We start from the raw sequence: 18,068 nt of genomic DNA, 5'->3' as shown, positions 1-18,068 counted from the left end.
GGCTCATAATTCATAAAACCGTAAGTTCAAACCCCACAGTTAATGTGAGAATTTTATTGGTGGGCAGTTTATAAACGTTCTCTGAGCTTAGTTTCTTCTTTTTTTTAATAACAAAAATTAGTGCTGTAAACAAAACAGCTCTTGGGAATATACCGGGATATTCTTTTGACCCGTCGCAGTCTCTAAACTTGATATAATTTGCTGTTTTTTTTTTCCTATGCAATATTTTTAAATTAATACTGTCATGATGAAACATTATTAACGTTCTGTCAATTTCCCCGCATTACACTTCCGCCATTATGGGTACATGATCCCAAAGCTCCGCACCATACAATTCGAAATAGAATCCAAAAATGTCATCCTTAAAATAATGTCTCGAATTTCCAAGTGAACTTTCCACTGAAATTATTGCGGATAATGTGTCATGCTCTGTTTATTTGACTAGAAACACGTTTTGAGAATTTAGGCTTCTTTAGTTGGGTTTTTAGTCCGCCCTACTTAAGAATCAGAAGTTGGATTGGGAGGCTGGCCCAAAAAAAAAATTTCGATTGTGAGGTACGACTTAGGGGGTGTTTGGATAGAAACCAGATTATAGTTTCAGAGGTGTTTTTACGGCTTACGAAGTAAATATGTAGAGGAATTTGTCTCGTTTTACAAAAAAGTACTTCTGAAACCATGATTTGGAGGTTGTCAAACACCCTTTTAGTTAAGCACTTGCGAGTTACTTATTGCTTATCTATCCTGCTTATAGGTGGGTTGGAAAAGGGCTGGTTAAAATACTACTCTGATTCTATTTATAAGATACTTTTAGTATATTTCACACAGGTTAAGAAAAATCTTAAAATACATTAATTTTCCATTAAAATGTAATAATCTTTCAACTCTACCCATATTTACCTACACCATAATAAATGAAAGACAACATAGTATATTCACACTAAAAATTTAATGAAATGACTTATAAATAGAATAAAAGAAAAAATTTTCTCTCTCTGTCCTATAAATAGGACCAGAGGAGTATAATCAACCCAATGAAAATTGATATTGCTGTGCTTTTATTGAAAAATATTTAGACCAAATTCTATATATCCGTGATATCAAGTTTTTTGATCATATGTCTTACTTTTTATATGAGTTTATAATTAAATGTTATTAAGTATTAATATTTTAAAAATAGAACATATGATCATAGATGGTTGGAAAACCTAACATAACAGATATAAAGAACTTGATTTAAGTATTGTTCTTATATATAATATATTTAAATCATATTTTTAAATAATAAAAATTTGAAATAACTTTTATAAAATTGTCTTCTTCCCCAACTGTAGTTTATGAATTGAAATTGAGGTGAAAGTTGCAGCGCCCATGCCGCATTACTCGCATGATTAGCATCCATGGCTAATTAGTAATTACAGACAAAAACAAGAGACTAACTCCGTAGCAAGTACTATTTTTTATTTTAAATATAAGAACTAGTTAAAGATTCAATTTATTTTTAAATATGAGACTCTAATCTAGTTTATCTCTTGTATTTATTTTTTTCAAAGTAATTCCTTTTGTGACTGTTTATGTTAAAATGCTTTTATTGTAAAACACATAATTAACAAGAATTTTAGGGAAAACAACACTCATTTCTTACAAATAATTAATTTAACTAATTTTTTTAACATTGATAAATTAGTTATATAACTCTTATATTAAAAATAGAAAATAGTACTATTCAGAACTAAGGGACAGTATCATCATAGAATATCACAATACTTTAAATAACAAAATAAATCATAAAGCAATGACAATTAAATATAAGCAAAAATAATGTGCTCGAGCATCACAACAAAGCCTTTACGGATCACTTTATTTGGTTCCCCCTTTTTGATTCCTATTTAATCTCTAATGAAAATACTAAGATAAAGAGATCAAATCTAACATCAGAATGCTACTGGAATTTTAACATATACAAACAAACTAGCCACACGACAGATATATAACTAATTATCACTAATCATCATCATGTATATATATTTATGTAAACATCCCTCACAGGGAACACATGCAAAAATGTTATTAAAAAAATATAGAATTAATACAGTTTTTGATCTCTCAAGTTTCAAATTATTGGTTTTAGTTTTCAAGTTTTTTTCCGTCTAAACTATTAATTCTTATAATTTAATAAAAACCGGAACCATTTTTCTTTTTGAGAAATCAAAATCAAAATGAGTACAAACTTGACAGATTAAAGATTGTATTAACCCAAAAATATATTATTCCATATAAGTGAATAAAAAAATAAAGTTAACAAAGTACAAATATGAGACACTGATATTTTTTCTTGTTTTCCCTAATTAAAAACGATATCGTTTCAAGTTTAGTACAGAAAAAAAAGATCCAAGACTAAATCTTATTAACCTGTCCAAAACTCTTCACAAAATAGATTGGTTGATTTGTGTGGCCTAACGAACCAAATTAGGTAATTAATACGAGTAGCATGGTTGAGCGTGGTGGGGGAAAAAAGAAAGAAGGCGAGTGTATGATGTTGCAGTGCACATGGGAGTTTCTGGATTCCTTTTCGCTTCTCAAGAAATGCCATTTAGAAAAAAGAAGTATCAAATTTGATCTTTGCAAGTTGCAACGTTAACGTTATTCTTCAATCTTCCCACACAAAAATGCGTTTCTATTTATCTCTTTTTCTGCTCACACTTATCCTGGCGGTATCCGATGCTTTCTGGGAATCACGGGGATCCGCCAAACGCTCAACTCCAAAAACCCAACCTTATCTCAGTTCCAATTCGTCCTTCTGGAATTAGTATTACCAAGAATATATAAGAAAAAACGAAACCAAACTATAAGTGATATGAGAGTGATTTTATCACGATTTATGTAAAAGGTTTTTTGAGGGAAAGCAAACACCTCATAAATCAAACTAGCGGAAACAAATTGAAAGTTGGCAAAGAATATATAAGAAGTCCATTTTAATCTTTAAGATTTAAAATTTGATTAAAAGAGATTTTGATATACTGAAAAGAGGCTTAAAAAAGTACTTTCACGTACGAAATAAAACTTTTTTTACATAGTTATTTCGTACGTCATAAAATTACTTCAAAAAAAATAATCCAAATATCTCATAAATTCGACACAACCAAGTTAAATTATAGTGTACCTTAAAAAGAATGATTTCGTTATATATAATATGGTAGGCAGATCATATCTAATTAATTTCATTCCATTTTCTTTAAGAATTTATTTACTTGGTTTTATGTTTTGAAAATAAGATGAAAATTTTTATAAAAAATTTGATAATTCTATGGATAATACTTTTTATTTTAAAATTAACCCAATTTTTTTAAGAACAAGATGACAGAAAAAACCATGAAAATTATAAAATTCTAAATTAAGAATTCTCACAAAAATATGATGTAATTTGTAAAGTCAGTTGTTGTTAAAATTTGCTAAAACGTCATAACGAATTCTAATTTAGAATCTTGTAATTTCTTTTATCTTTATCTGTCATTTTTCCTTTTTTTTTGGGTTAATATAACTTTTGATCTCTCTAGAGGTAAAATGGTCCAAGTTTTTATTAGATTCTAAGGACTAATATTTTTAATGAAAAGAAACTTGAGAGACCAGAACTTATAATTTAAAATTTAATAAACTAAAAACAAATTGAAAGCAAATTTGAGAGACCAAAATTTATATTAACTCTTTTTTTTTTTCAGAAGTGCCAGCCTTGTTCTAGTTTTGAGAGTTCATAAAAAGGTGACTCAAATTTTGATTAGTTTTAAAACTTGCATTAAAGGTTTGGATATTAATTAAACTCACCCCTCTGTTGACGACCAAAATCTTTCTAACCACTTGTAATTAGTTGCTTAATCAATAAATCAAATATGCTTAGGAAGTAGTAATTATTAGTTAGTTAATTAAGAAAGGGGAAATGTCCGTGATGAATTAGGATTTGACAAGTGAGGGTGACCTGAATAGTGGGGAAACAAAAAGCGAGTGGGCAAGCGACGAAAATGATTATTAAGGAGAGACAACAAAATTTGGAGGACAAGATGGTTAACAAGCTTGGCTCGGTAGTGGAAGTGAAAGTGAGGATCACGCATTTTGGATGATCCGCAGGGAAAGCGAAAAAAGCAAACAGGCGCACGCGAATCCCTCAAACCCTCCCACTGGCTCAGTGCTCCACAGCTACCATCTATAGTGCTCACACCCCCACTGTTGATATGGTCACGCTCACTTGTAATGTAAATATACCAATTTTATTAGTAGCTCGTGTACTGTGTATCGCAGAAAGGAAAAAACAAAAAACCAAGGCACTTCTCATTCTTAATATCAAAGTTAGGTACCATTTTCGGATCTTAATATAAAAACTAGTTTTGTATTTAATTTAGTCTTAAATATAAGATCTCAATCTACTCTATCTCTCACATCCTTTTATTTTTCCCAATATAGTTTTAGTAATAGTTACATATGTTAAATGTTTCATTAAATAGTAATTTAAGCTAATACACATAGTTAAATTACGATATTTTAGATAAGACAATATTTATTTATTACAAATAATTAACTTAATTAATTTTTTTAATCTACTCAAATTAGCCAACTAACTATTATATTAAGAATCAGTGTATGTACTAATTAGTGGATATTAAGAAAGTTAGTTAAGTTAGTTATTTGTAATAAATAGATATTATTTTTACTAAAATATTCTTGTTAATTACATGCATTAAAATTACCCATTAATGAAACTCAATTACTATAAGAATTACTTGAGGACAAAATGAATAAATATTATAAACAAAGTAAATTAAAATTTTATATTTAAAAGCAAGTTGATTTTTTAACTAATTTTTATATTAAAAACCAGAGAATATGGTATATTAATTTGTTGTGGCAGTTGCTAACACATCTTCTTAGGTCTTTCTTAAATATGAATTTGCAAGTTGGATTTTTTATAAATATGTTATGATTAATATGTGTATATGGATATGTGTTTGTATACTCTCTTGGTTTCTTTTTGTAAATTTTAATTTTTTGAATGGGTTTGGTAATTTTATAAGCTTTGCAAATGTTTGAATATTTTAACCAACTTTTTATTTAGTGTTATTTAGTTACCCGAAACTTGTAAAAACAATGCCAGGGAGTATTGTTCTGGCACACCCGCAAAGACAACCCTCTACCTCTGGCCATAGCACTGCCGGGAGACAACAAAAGAAGGGCGAGGCCAAATTAAAATTAGATCACTTATTTAAGAATATATTTTTTGTAGATTTAAATTAATTTAAGTCAGTTTCTAACCGAATGGTACCTCCTCTCTTTAATATTATACCTTATTTGATTTTTATTTTAGTTCTAAATATAAGACCCCAATCCATTTTGTCTTTCATATTTATGTATTTTTTCTTAAGGTAGTCCTTCTAATAATGGTAGTTATAACCAATATACTTTATTAGCAAGAATATTTTGAGAAAGACAACATTTATTTATTATAAATAACTAACTTTATTTATTTTTTTAATATCAAATCAGTCAACTAACTCTTATAATTAGAACCAGAAGTAGTACTTCTTTTTCCTTTCGCATCTGTTATTTACAGGGTTTCTAACTGTCGTGACTAATTTAGATAGAGGAGTTTAAGACATTACTACCTCCATTTTTAATATAAGATTCAATCAATCAATCTGATAAAATTAGTTAAAGTTACTTAATTACTTTAAACTATTTATACTTATCTTTTTTCTTTAAATTAATTTGTCTCGTTTATAAACTCATATCTAATCTAATGATCCCTAAAAATATTTTAAAAAAATTATGTGACATATGTTAAATTAAATAATTTAGTAATTTTCTTAATCTCTCCGAATTAATCAATTAAATTTTATATTAAACATCGATAACAATTCTCATTGAAGGTGTTGTAAGATTTGTCTAGAAACATGATAACCCTTTTTAGGTTAAAAGGAATATCATTCGAAGTCTTTAATATCATGAAAATCATTTTTCTACACAACATGGATCTTTATCCCTTCTCAATTCATATTATTCACAAATTAACAGCAGCATGTCAAACTTAAGTCATGTTACACACAAGTTAAAAATGCAACTTATAGTTTAGATTTCGTACAGCACAAACAAAACGGATCTAGTTTTATATTTTAAATATTCTACATTTCACATCCTGAAAACAGATCGCTTTCAATTATTTTGTTTAATTCCCAAATACGCTGTCACCTTTTAAAGCATCGTATTGTGCCATTATATACGCTAATAGTTAATAGTTAATAATGCATTTATTTATGTTATCCCAGCCTCTTCATATTATAAATAACAATGGTGTCAACTCAGTCAACATCCCTCCCTAAGCGGCGTTTAGATCGACTGGCTGTAAGGTCATTCTAGTTTAACTAAAGTTAGGGATTTGATCCTATTTGGGAACGTAGCAGCATGGAGTGGTAGGCAAACTATCTGTTAGAGGATCCTTTACAGGTGCCGCTTCAGGTTAGTCTAAACTTGTTGAAAAGCCTGAAATATGGTACTGGCCTGGGATTTCAGAGGAGCTCAACTCAAAAAAAAAAAAAAAAGAGCTCTCTAACCCCCCAGTGGCCAAGCAAAATCATGTAATTAATTGAAGGGAAAATGTCGTTTAAGGAACGTAGTACATAATTAATTTCAAAAAGCCTCTAAAACTTTTTAAAATTTTACTGCAGGATTAAGATTAATTCCACAAAAAAAATGACAATATTGCCCCTCATAATACTTATTGCGGAGTGACGTGTAAATGGACTAATTCTAACTGTAAATAAAGGTATATATGTTGCAAATTATCTAGTCCCACTCACAAATGGGCACTTTCACACTTGTTCACTCACAGAAACTTTATTCAAGTAGTAAAGGGACTAATTTCAGTTGTAAATGTATATATGTTGCAAATTGTCTAATTTCACTTGTAAATGGACTCTCCCACTTTTATTATGAGAGACAATAGCATCATTTTCTTTATAGAATTAATATCAGTTTGTCCTCTTGGTTCTGTAGTGAAATTTCAAAAACTTTTGGAGATTTTTTAAAATTAATTTTGTATTACGATCCTTAAACAAAATTTTCCCTTAATTTGAACTAAACTATGCTATTACCATGCAAACCCCTCTGATGAAGCGGAACCAAAGAAACGGAAACTAATGACAAGGTTAAAGGAAAAATCAACCTCGTATTGTAATTCAGTATTGCAACGACTAATTTACCCTGCATAATGAAGAAAGAATTTTAAAGAGGCCTTAAGAAAAAAAAATACTAATAAATTGTAATGACAAATGAGCATTTATCTTTTGTTCTCATAAAACTTATAATTGCAAGATACTCAATTATTATTGAGACTTTTTAATAACTATATTTTTAACCTAGCAATTTTCACTAAAATAAACTATCCTGAATGACTAAAAATGGAGGTTGTCCACAGACTTGATCCTAATCCCCTATATATCAAAACTATTTTTCTTTTCTTTTTTCAGTTGACAGAATTATTTTTCTGTTTACAGCCGTAACACACTTTCTATGGACAAATTGCCTCTTCTCTTACCCTTTGGTTGAATTGAGAGAAAATGAGTAGGAAGTAAAAAAAAAAAAACTGGGAAGGAAAACAGAAAGAGAAGTGGGGTTTTTTTTTTTTGGATGAATAAAGAAAAATGGAGAAAAAACGGGGCATGTTCCATTTTCTCGAATTCTCGCCCACTAATGGAAAGAAAACCATATTTACATGTCTGCCCCTGTCTCTTTCTATTAAATCCCGCTGCATGAATTTGAAAGAAAGCTTTGTACTCTTCTCAAGCAGCCGGATTCATTCTTTAAAAAAAAAAAAACTTATAGTTTTAAAATAAGATTTGGTTTGAAATAACATTTTTTCCACCAAAAAATGTAACTGTACTTAGTATTGAGAAATAGCATTTTTGTTATTAAATTATTTAGCTTTAATGTATAATAACATAAAATTATATTTTTATTAAATAATTTAATTTTGAATATTCGAGATAAAATTATATTTTTATTAGATAATTTAATTTTGAATTATTTGATCATATTAACGTTAATATGATTTTTTATGGTGACATTTAATTTGATTTTAAACCTAATATATATTTGATGTATGAGTAAGGTTGTTTTAATCATTTGGGTATTTGCTCTTTTTTTTTTTTTCCCTTCCCTCCATTTTCTTTCCTTCCATTTTCCTTCATGATTTATCTCAACTTTTCATCCCATTCAAATAGAGCATTAGTATTTCTTAAATGCTCATTATTTCTTCACAAAAAACTATATATACCCTCTTTTTTTAATTTGTCATTTAATGCTGCACATGGCTGCTTATATAAAATTAATAGAAACGGATTTCATGCACTAAGGTGGAGGACTGGAGGTATGCCATATTTCCCTATTATTATTTAATAGTAACTACATACTACTATTATTTTTAATTTATAGTCAAAACTAAGAACATTTCCGTCTAAAACAGTTTTCTATACCATTGCATTTTATATATGAAATGAGGCTCATAATTTTAGCACATAGAGAAATGCTGTGTATTTAACCCGTGTGTTGTAAGAAAGAACCAGCATTTATAGCTTGTTCTTATTTATAACAGATATTTATAGAATGCCTTAAATTTTGTTTCTTTTGCCCCCATTTAATTCTCTCTCTCACTCACCCTCTTTCCTCCACAATCTTATTTATTATGATAATTTCCTTTTTCTTTGGCCAGCTAATAATTTTCTTATAAATTACAATTCTTTCACACATTTATTATTTCTAACTAATTTTAGCTTCTCTTGGCCATCAATTTTAATTAACGGTCTAATCAATTGGTTTTGGTCAAATGTTTCTTATAAGGGGGTGTTTGGATATAATCAAACCATGGTTTGGGAGAATAGCTTCTGGAGAATAGATTCTGGGGAGAATAGATTTTTTGAATAATAGATTTTGTGAAAAAGTGATTCTGAGAAGTGAGAGTGTTTGGATAGTTGTTACCAGAAGCACTTTTTACACGTACAAATTATTAAAAAAGGCATAAGTTAATATGATAATTATAGAAAAAATATATTTTATGATATATTTTAATTGAAGGAATACAATTGTTAATAATATATTTTTTATTAACATAATTAATAATACATAAGATAATATAATTAATAAATAATTATATGTATATATATTTATGAGATATACGATTTAAAATATTTATAAAAAAATATGTTTATTAAAAAAAACAACAGATACATATCCTATAGGCTCTCATACTCTTTTTTTTTTCCAAAAGCAAAAATTTTTGCTTTCCCAAAACCATGGTTTTGGGTTTTTAAAGAGTGTTTGGGAGATTTTTTCCCAAACCATGGTTTGGGTTGGAACCCAAACACCCAAGAATGAGGAGAATACTATCTATAATTTATTCCTGAAAACAATAATGCCTCGGCACTTGCCCTTTTTTTAGCCAACTAGAACCTCAATATATAAGGTAATTTTTGAAATATTCCTTTTAATCCTTTCAAAATTATAATTTTTTTGGTAAGTTACTTTTAATATATACTCCCTCCGTTTCTTATTATAAGAGACAAATAACCAAATTACGTTGATAAAAAACAGTTAAAATTAGTTGAGAATAATTAATATATAAAAAAATAATTGTTTTTTCCAAGAATGCCCCTATTAATAAGGAGAGAAGAGTATGAGAGAGAACAATTAAGTTATTAAAGAAAGAAAAGTGGGAGGGAGAGAGAGTATGAATTGGAGACAAAATAAATAGGGGTAAAAATAGGAAATCAATATAAAAAGATAGAGATAAATTTTAAGTATCTCTTATATAAGAATATGTCATAAGTATCAAAGTCTCTTATAATAAGAAAAGGGAGGGAGTATATCTATTAGCTTTATCTATAATTAATTATATGTACTACATTAATATAACATTATCTTTCCCTTGTTTTTCCTCACTTATGGCTCACGGATATTAAAAAAATCACATCTCAATAAAAGGATTTAACTACCAAAGTCTATCAACAAACGAAGAACAAATATGACAAGTTTCAAAATAGGAAATAATAAACATGTTCATATTGGTTACAATGATTAAAGAACCGACCGGACCGGACGGTTTGGACCAAAAACCGTTCACATAGTTTGAGTCGATTGGACGGAGTTGAGCCGTTATTAAGCCGGAAACGGAGTTGGACCGGGAACCGGAACGGTTTTCAGAAAACCGGACGGTTTTTAGCTGACTGAAAATACTAAAACAAAATTTTTAAAAAATAGAAGAAAATAAAAAAAAATTGATCCCTTAATATCCTAATATATTTTTAGACTAGTTAAACCATATAGTATTATTAAATTGAAAATTATATTGTGGTGTTAAAATCGTGGAGTCGCTAGTTCTTTTTGTTTCGATATTTGATCTATCTTTTAAAAAAATATTTTGATTTGAATGAATGATAAATTTGTAATATCATTAAATATTTTAAACATACATAAAATTAAATATATAAGGTTTTAGTCCATTTTCACTGATTATTATAATTTTAGATTATTAAATGCATTCTAAATTATTTAATAATTCGATATTTTTCATATATACTAATTATATGTATATATATTTTTTAAATTAATTATTCTGTCACCGGTCTGACCGAACGGTCCGACCGATCCGACCGATTGAAAATGACCCGTTGAATCTTTCCGGTTCGACTCCGGTCCGGATTTTAAAACATTGATTGGTTACTTGTTATTAAACTTTTTGATAAAGTTTTTTTTTGGGACCTCTTGGTAATCCCCCTATGACTCATCCTATGTATAAATAAGGATTTGTTTAAAAAAAAAAACATTTCCCACATATTTTTGCCTTTTAGTTTTACTAATTTTAATCAATTTTAAGTGGGAAATTGCAATGAGGTCCTATCCAAAGGAAAATTAAATACAAAAGGTCTCTTAAAATCATTAATTATTTTAAAGTCCTAAAAAACATTATTGCAATAAATTTTATTGTTTAATTATAAATTGCCTTTTTTTTTTTTTTTTTAAGTTTGTATTAACAACTTGAAAAACAATCGATGACAATTTAAGGTGTAATGATTAACAACTATTGTGGTAGGTATTCACAACATATTTTTCTCAAACATTACAAAATATAATGCATGAGTTGTTAATACTTGTTGTAATAGTTGTTAATTCTTATACTTTAAGTTGTCAACGACTATTCTTTTGTTGTCAATACAAACTAAAAAAAAAGTAATTTGGTAATTAAATAAATAAATTCTTTTATAATAAGGTATCTTAAGACTTCAGAATAATTTAATAATTTTAAAAGATTTTTTTTGTACTTAATTCTCTTGGATGTGATTTGTTGCAATTTTTCCTTTTCAAATTTACTTAATTCAGTTAGTATATTTTATAAAGAAAAACTAGAGGCAACGGTAGAGGAGCTGTAATAAGCTTATCTTGAAAATAAAATTAAAATTTTCCGCAGACTTTACAATTTAAATCTGATTAAAATATAAAAAATCTAAAATTAGACCTACATTTTAGATAAATTCCTAATCAAGCCAAAAGACATAATTAGGGATATATAAACATTGTTAAAAGTCTAAAATACCCTATATGATTATAATTTGAGTTGTTATATCCTCCTCACAAATTTTTTTCCTGAATTTTTTTGTCAGATTTTCCAAAAATATAAAAACAGTAAATCTTTAGTAAATGACAAAAAATTACAACACAGTCATAGATTTGCATTAATAATTACCCCAACGCCATCATTAATGTAACAGTGCAGGTCACGGATAGATTTTAATTTGAACGTGTTTAATTTCTGTTCATTTTAATATTAACCATCTTATCTACTACATTTTATAGAAGTAGAAAACTTTATCTAGACAACAAATATATGTATTTTTTTTTATTAAACACATATTTTTGAATAGAACACATGTACATTTTAAGAGTAGAAAACTTATCTAGACAACAAATTTTTGCCAGATTATGGATTAAGGACAATGTTATAATTTATTATTTTCATATTTTAGCAAAACAATTTGCGAGGGAAAAAATATAAAAATATTTTTGGTTTTTTTAACAATATTCATAAATTCTTAGCCTAATTAAAATTTATTCAAAATGAATACCTGATCTTAAATTTTAATATTTTAATTAGATTTAAATAGGATTCTACCTGAAAAAAAAATCGAATGGTAATATAAAATTTATAACCCCGGCTCCAAGCCAGCCCACAAAGTGGAATATTTCCGATAAATAAAGCGAGGGAGCATCTTTTTCCTTTTCCACTGTTTGAGTACCCGAGCGAGTAAAGCTCCCGAGGATCGGTGAAACGAAACGATCATTGACCCAGTAACAGGCGCCGCCGCCGCTCCGGAAGCTGACACTGTTAGCCGCCGGCTGAGATTCCCAAAAAGCCAGTAAAGGCGAAAAGGGGTCACGATATTTTATATTTTCTCGGGCCTAAGATGGTCACGATGTTATCTGCATTTAAAATCTCCACCAAACAATAATTTACATTTCTCAACACAAAACGACACGTGTCAGTTCGTTTCCCGTTTGTAGGGCTAGGGTCAGCGCGCACGTCCTCTGAGCGGGAGCATCTCTGTCTCGCCCTCTGCTTCTTCCTTCGTTTCTTCCCCAAACTTTTTGGCAAAAAAAATTGACAAACACAGATTTATCATCATTTCATAATAACAGTATTTTCATAATACTTATAAAATAACTATAATTATAATAATAAATTTATTCTCTTTCTCGGTCCATTTTTTTTTCCCTCTCCTTCTGAGGTGGTGGTCACTCGCAAGTTCGTGATCAGTTGTTCCTTCAAAACCCTAGCCACCATCCAGCCGCCTATTGTTCGTCCAGGATATGAATCTCATCTGTAAGTATTTGTTTTGTATTGATCAATGCTAACTTAAAATGCCTTTTCGTGTAATAGTGACGTAATGACTTTTGGCTCTCCGCATTGAATTCTCACAAGATATATAATTCTTCACTGGCAATTCAATTCTTGGAGCTTCCATCCAATTTCTTCATTTTGTTTGTTTTTATTTTGTCAAAATTGGCGTGGGAATTCGCTGCGGTTCATGAACTTTCGATTTTTTTCCCTCCAAGACCTTGTTAATTTTTCAGCAATTTGCGCTTACTTGTATATCCTTTTTTTTTGTTCTCGCCCATTTTTAAATTTTACTCCTAAACTGTTTTCATGTGCCGTTGAAGATTCCACTGTTCATGGATCATGACCGTATTCAAAGTACAATTGCGGTCCAAGGAAATTTGAAAGCTTCAGCTGGCGTTAGGCTGGGTGAGGGATAGTTTCTTCTGAATCATCGATGGGAGAAGACGGACTGCGCATTAGTGGCCTTTCAGCTGGTCTGGCAGTTATATTGAACGGGGAGGGACAGTAAAGAAAAATTTGCCGAAAACTCGGCTTTTATCATGTTGTGATGAATCAGGTCATGAGTCTGTGGAGCGAACCCTTGAATACGTGTTTGGCCTCCCCAATAGATCACTCAGTCCATTGACTGGTCCAGTTGATAGCAATAATTTGCTCTATCATTAGGAACAATTTCTCTAGATTTAATGCAAAATTGGGTGATTCATTTTGCGAAAGAGATGGAATTTGTATTATGGAGAATGGCTCTGGACGTGACGTTGTTGGCCTAGAAGATTACAGTATCTATGGGGACTTAAGAATCATCAAGCCGCCATTGCTTATAGAGAGCCTGGCAATGTTTAGTAGTGCCAGGGCTAATGCTTGTGTTTGGAAAGGAAAATGGATGTATGAGGTTTGTTAGAAACTTCTGGTATACAGCAGCTTGGTTGGGCCACTCTCTCGTCCCTTTTACTGAACATGAAGGTGTTGGTGATGGTGATGATTCATATGCATACGATGGTAGAAGAGTTAGCAAGTGGAATAAGAAATCTGAAACATATGGTCAGTCATGGGTTGTTGGTGATGTCATAGGATGTTGCATAGATCTTGATCGTGATGAAATACTTTTTTTCAGGAATGGTAATTCACTTGGGGTGGCATTCCATGGAATTCGAAAAATGGGGCCTGGTTTTGGTTATTACCCAGCAGTCTCTCTTTCTCAAGGTGAACGATGTGAGTTAAACTTAGGGGCTCGTCCCTTCAAGTATCCAATCAAAGGTTATCGTCCTCTTCAAGCTCCTCCTTCAAAGTGCTATTTTGTCACCCATTTGCTGCAGTGTTGGTCAAGGCTTTTGAGCATGCATTCTATGGACCGGAAGGAGCATTCATTAGTTCAGAAATTGAGAAGGATGAAGAGGTTTGATTCATTAGAAGAGTTTTTTCATCCTGTTTCTCATGCAATATGTGAGGAGCTTTTCTCGTACTCGAAGCAGATGCTGGGAACACAGAGTATATGGTTTGGGGTCCACTGTTGTCTTTCATGTTTGAGGTTTTTGGATTGCATGCACCACATGATTATTCAAGCTTGGATAAAGTTGTGGATGCACTTTTAGAATTTCGAGGATCACATGTGCTGTTTGAACACTTCTTAAATGCCCTTTCATTTGGTTGCAAAACTGCATCATTAGTTTTAACGGACTGCCCTTACTCTGGATCATATCCTTACCTTGCTTTGCTCTGTCATCTATTAAGACGAGAAGAACTTATGGTTCTTTGGTGGAAGTCACCAGATTTTGAATTCTTGTTTGAAGGCTTTTTGTCTCAAAAGAATCCAAACAAACATGACCTTGAATCTATGATGCCAACTGTTGGTGGCCTGGTTCATGTGAAGATGCATCTCACGAAGGTAATATGGTGCTGACAACCACAGCTTTGTCTGAAGCAATAAGCAAGGTTAGATTTCTCATTGCAATAGCTTTATTTTAGTTAATATCTTAATTGAATCTCTTTTTCTTTACTGTCTTGTGGTGCATAAACTTTATTTTGAGATGATGCAGTGAGCCAACAACGGATAACCAATGAAAAGTTTGAATACATAAGCAACTTTATTGTTGAAGCCTTACATATGAAGAGTAATATATATGTCAGTGGAAAATGAGAAAAAGTTGCATTCAATGACAAACATGCAATTGGATTGTTTTGAATTTTTGCGCTTACCTGGACTGGTGGAGTTAGGATCCCTTTTCTTGACGCATATACTGCTGTGCTATCATTGCTGGCGTTCTAACTTCATGTGCGTCAAGATATGTGTCAAGTATGTGGACACGTTGGTTCCATCACGCATACATGAAGCTAAACAACTATGAGAAAAGTTAGTTAATTTTACTACTGACAATGAGGCCAAAAAGTGTCTTTATCTAACTATTCTGCTAGACAACAAATCATGTTATATAATTAATGCTTGTAAGTGCTTATTTCTAGGAATTCCCATGTTAATAAATGGCTTGATTGGGCAAAATGGATCTATATGTTTCTTATATCAGTATTTTTGTAATTATGGAGTCGCTTTCACTTTTATTTGAGAATATCTTATCATTAATAGTTCCATCTCGTTTGGCCCTGACTGGGAATTGGGAACCATGGCTCATGATAAATCATATGCATTAAGAATATTATGTAAGGACGATGAAATACTGGCATAATAACTTAGACTATAGTTTTCTTCTGTTTGTTCTTCTGCCATGTCTCTCTTTATTTCCTCTGAATATACCTTTTCTGCAAGCAGATTGAGGAGAAACATAGAGACCTTTGTCGCCTTGTGATACAATTCATACCACCTACATCGCCTCCCCAGTTACCTGGGGCAGTGTTTAGGGCATTCTTGCATAGTCTTCTATTGAAGAACAGGGGAGTAGATAGAAATGTCCCACCTCCTGGAGTTTCAAATAACTCTGTTCTTGTTTCAGTTTATACTGTTGTGCTCCATTTTCTATCTGAAGGATTTGGCTTGGGTGACATCTGTGGTTGGTTGAAGAGCTGCAAATCTGATGGCTCAGATGTTGGTTTTCTTCATAAAGGCGGTCAACAAAGTTTTCCTGTAGGATTATTCCTAAAAGATGATCCACATAAGACTGATATTTCCAGGCTGGGGGATCTTATACTCATTTATTTAAACTGCACCCTGCAATAGATCATGAAAATGAAGTAGTTCGGTGGGATGAAGGATGCATGGATGATGAAGAATGAGCAGAATAACTCATACATCAAGGCAGAAGCCCTGCTGCTGTTCAAGTTATGATGCTGATTTTACTAGAATCTCGAAGAATCCAATCAAGTACATGGCCAAAGGTTCTCGCGGCCATTGCAGTTCTATTCCAGAAAGACCAGCTCATGTCACTGCAGAATGTAGTGACCGGAGTTTGGATGATGAGATAACAGATAAGCCTGGCACAAGCGATCAATCTGAACCCGAGTATAGTTATCGCCATGTACATCATATGAAGAGTGTACTAAAGGAGAGTAATATTTCTACAGCTATGCTACAAGAAGAGGAACTACTAGATGTGTTGCTGTGGTTATATCATGTTGGTCTTACTACGAATTTTAAGCAGGTGAATACAGATGATGTTGAAAAAACTTGTTTTAGATTATACCACGTGTTTGTGTCATTGACTTTATTCCTGAAATTTCGTGAAGTTTTAGTGGTAAGGGTCTTGGGTTTGTCCAAAATGCCTTAATTCTCTGTTGAGGAGGAAAATGTTAGGGCTTATTATGAGGTGCGTCAGTCATATTCCCCTTTGGCTCTTGTCCGAAGTAACTAGGTTATGGCTTGCTGATAGTTGATTTCTGCATTTTCTATGGGTCAACGCTCAATATTTCTGTGTCAACTGGAATTGAGGATGCTCCTCATTTCCGTTCTTAACTCTTAACTCTTTTATAATCACTATCTCCATGATTTTGTCCCAAATATAATGTTAAACAATGCGTTCTGATTTTCTAGTGTTAACTAGGAGGGGGGCTTGGGGAAGAATTTTATTTTCTGGAGGTCATCTCAGTACTGAATGTGAAATTTTGATCTGGTTTTGTAGGCATCATACTACTTGACTCATCAGTCACAGTCAATCTCCCTTCTTGAAGAAGCTGATAAACAAATTAGAGATAGAGCTTGCAGTGAGCAACTGAAGAAACTAAAGAAGCTCGTAATGAATATCGGGAGGAGGTTATGGATTGTGTGAGACATTGTGCTTGGTAATATGATCATATGGAGAACCTCTCAACTCATTCTTGCTTTATCTGTTTTCTCCCCTTCCTTTTTACTCTTTAAACCATCTGCTTCAAACAGTATTAGCTTGACAATTTTATGAAGTGATGTATAATAGTAGTTGTTGGAAGACACGTTGGGCCATCTACTTAAGCCCAATAGGTTTAAGTTAACCCAGCTTAGACCTAATTAGAATAAGTCAGATTTAGTAATTATTCTCTTGTTATTATTTGCATTATTTTTTCCTGATTTCTTGGGATTACAGATGCACTATTTCCTGATTTCTTGGGATTACTGTTTGTACTCAAGTCCTTATATATGTGCGCTAGTCGCACTAGTGAATAATAGAATGATTCTCTCATATTGATTCTGAATCAACATGGTATCAGAGCAATGACTCAGAATCAAATTCAATTCGGCCGATATCGGGCACTCCACAGTGATGGAGGCAGCAACAACCCTAATTCTGAGTCGCAGAACATAGAACAGCACAACAGTGTGCGACCCAACCCTGCGAGTGAGACCTTCCTCTCTCCGTTGTCGGACACAAGCTGAATGGGGACAACTATCTACAATGGTCCCAAAGCATTCTGATGTTCATAAGGGGAAAAGGGAAGGAAAAGTATCTTACTGGAGATGCTGCTCAACCAACACAAAGTGATGCCAAGTTCGAGACTTGGTATGCTGAAAATTCCATGGCAATGTCATGGCTAATAAATTCCATGAACCTGGACATTAGCGAAGAGTATTTGTTGGCAAAAACAGCAAAGGAAATATGGGATTCAGCAAGGGAAACATACTCATCCTTAGAGAATACTGCAGCTATTCTACAACTGAAAGGTATGATCAAAGACTTAAAGCAACAAGGAGAACAACGAGTGGTTGTGTATTATTCAACGCTGC

General features: G+C 31.6%; 1 pseudogene; it reads left to right on the top strand.

Annotated features, from left to right (window-relative positions):
* The first annotated feature begins 13,253 nt into the window (after positions 1-13,253).
* Positions 13,254-17,213, top strand: LOC114721939 (E3 ubiquitin-protein ligase RKP-like; annotated as a pseudogene).
* The last annotated feature ends 855 nt before the right edge of the window (positions 17,214-18,068 follow it).

The sequence above is a fragment of the Neltuma alba genome, unplaced genomic scaffold (assembly GCF_004799145.2).
Source record: "Neltuma alba isolate B1F8T4 unplaced genomic scaffold, ASM479914v2 tig00012078_pilon, whole genome shotgun sequence".
In the NCBI taxonomy this organism is placed as follows: domain Eukaryota; kingdom Viridiplantae; phylum Streptophyta; class Magnoliopsida; order Fabales; family Fabaceae; genus Neltuma; species Neltuma alba.
Note: the sequence above shows the minus strand (reverse complement) of the source record. Positions and strands in the feature narration are given on the sequence as shown.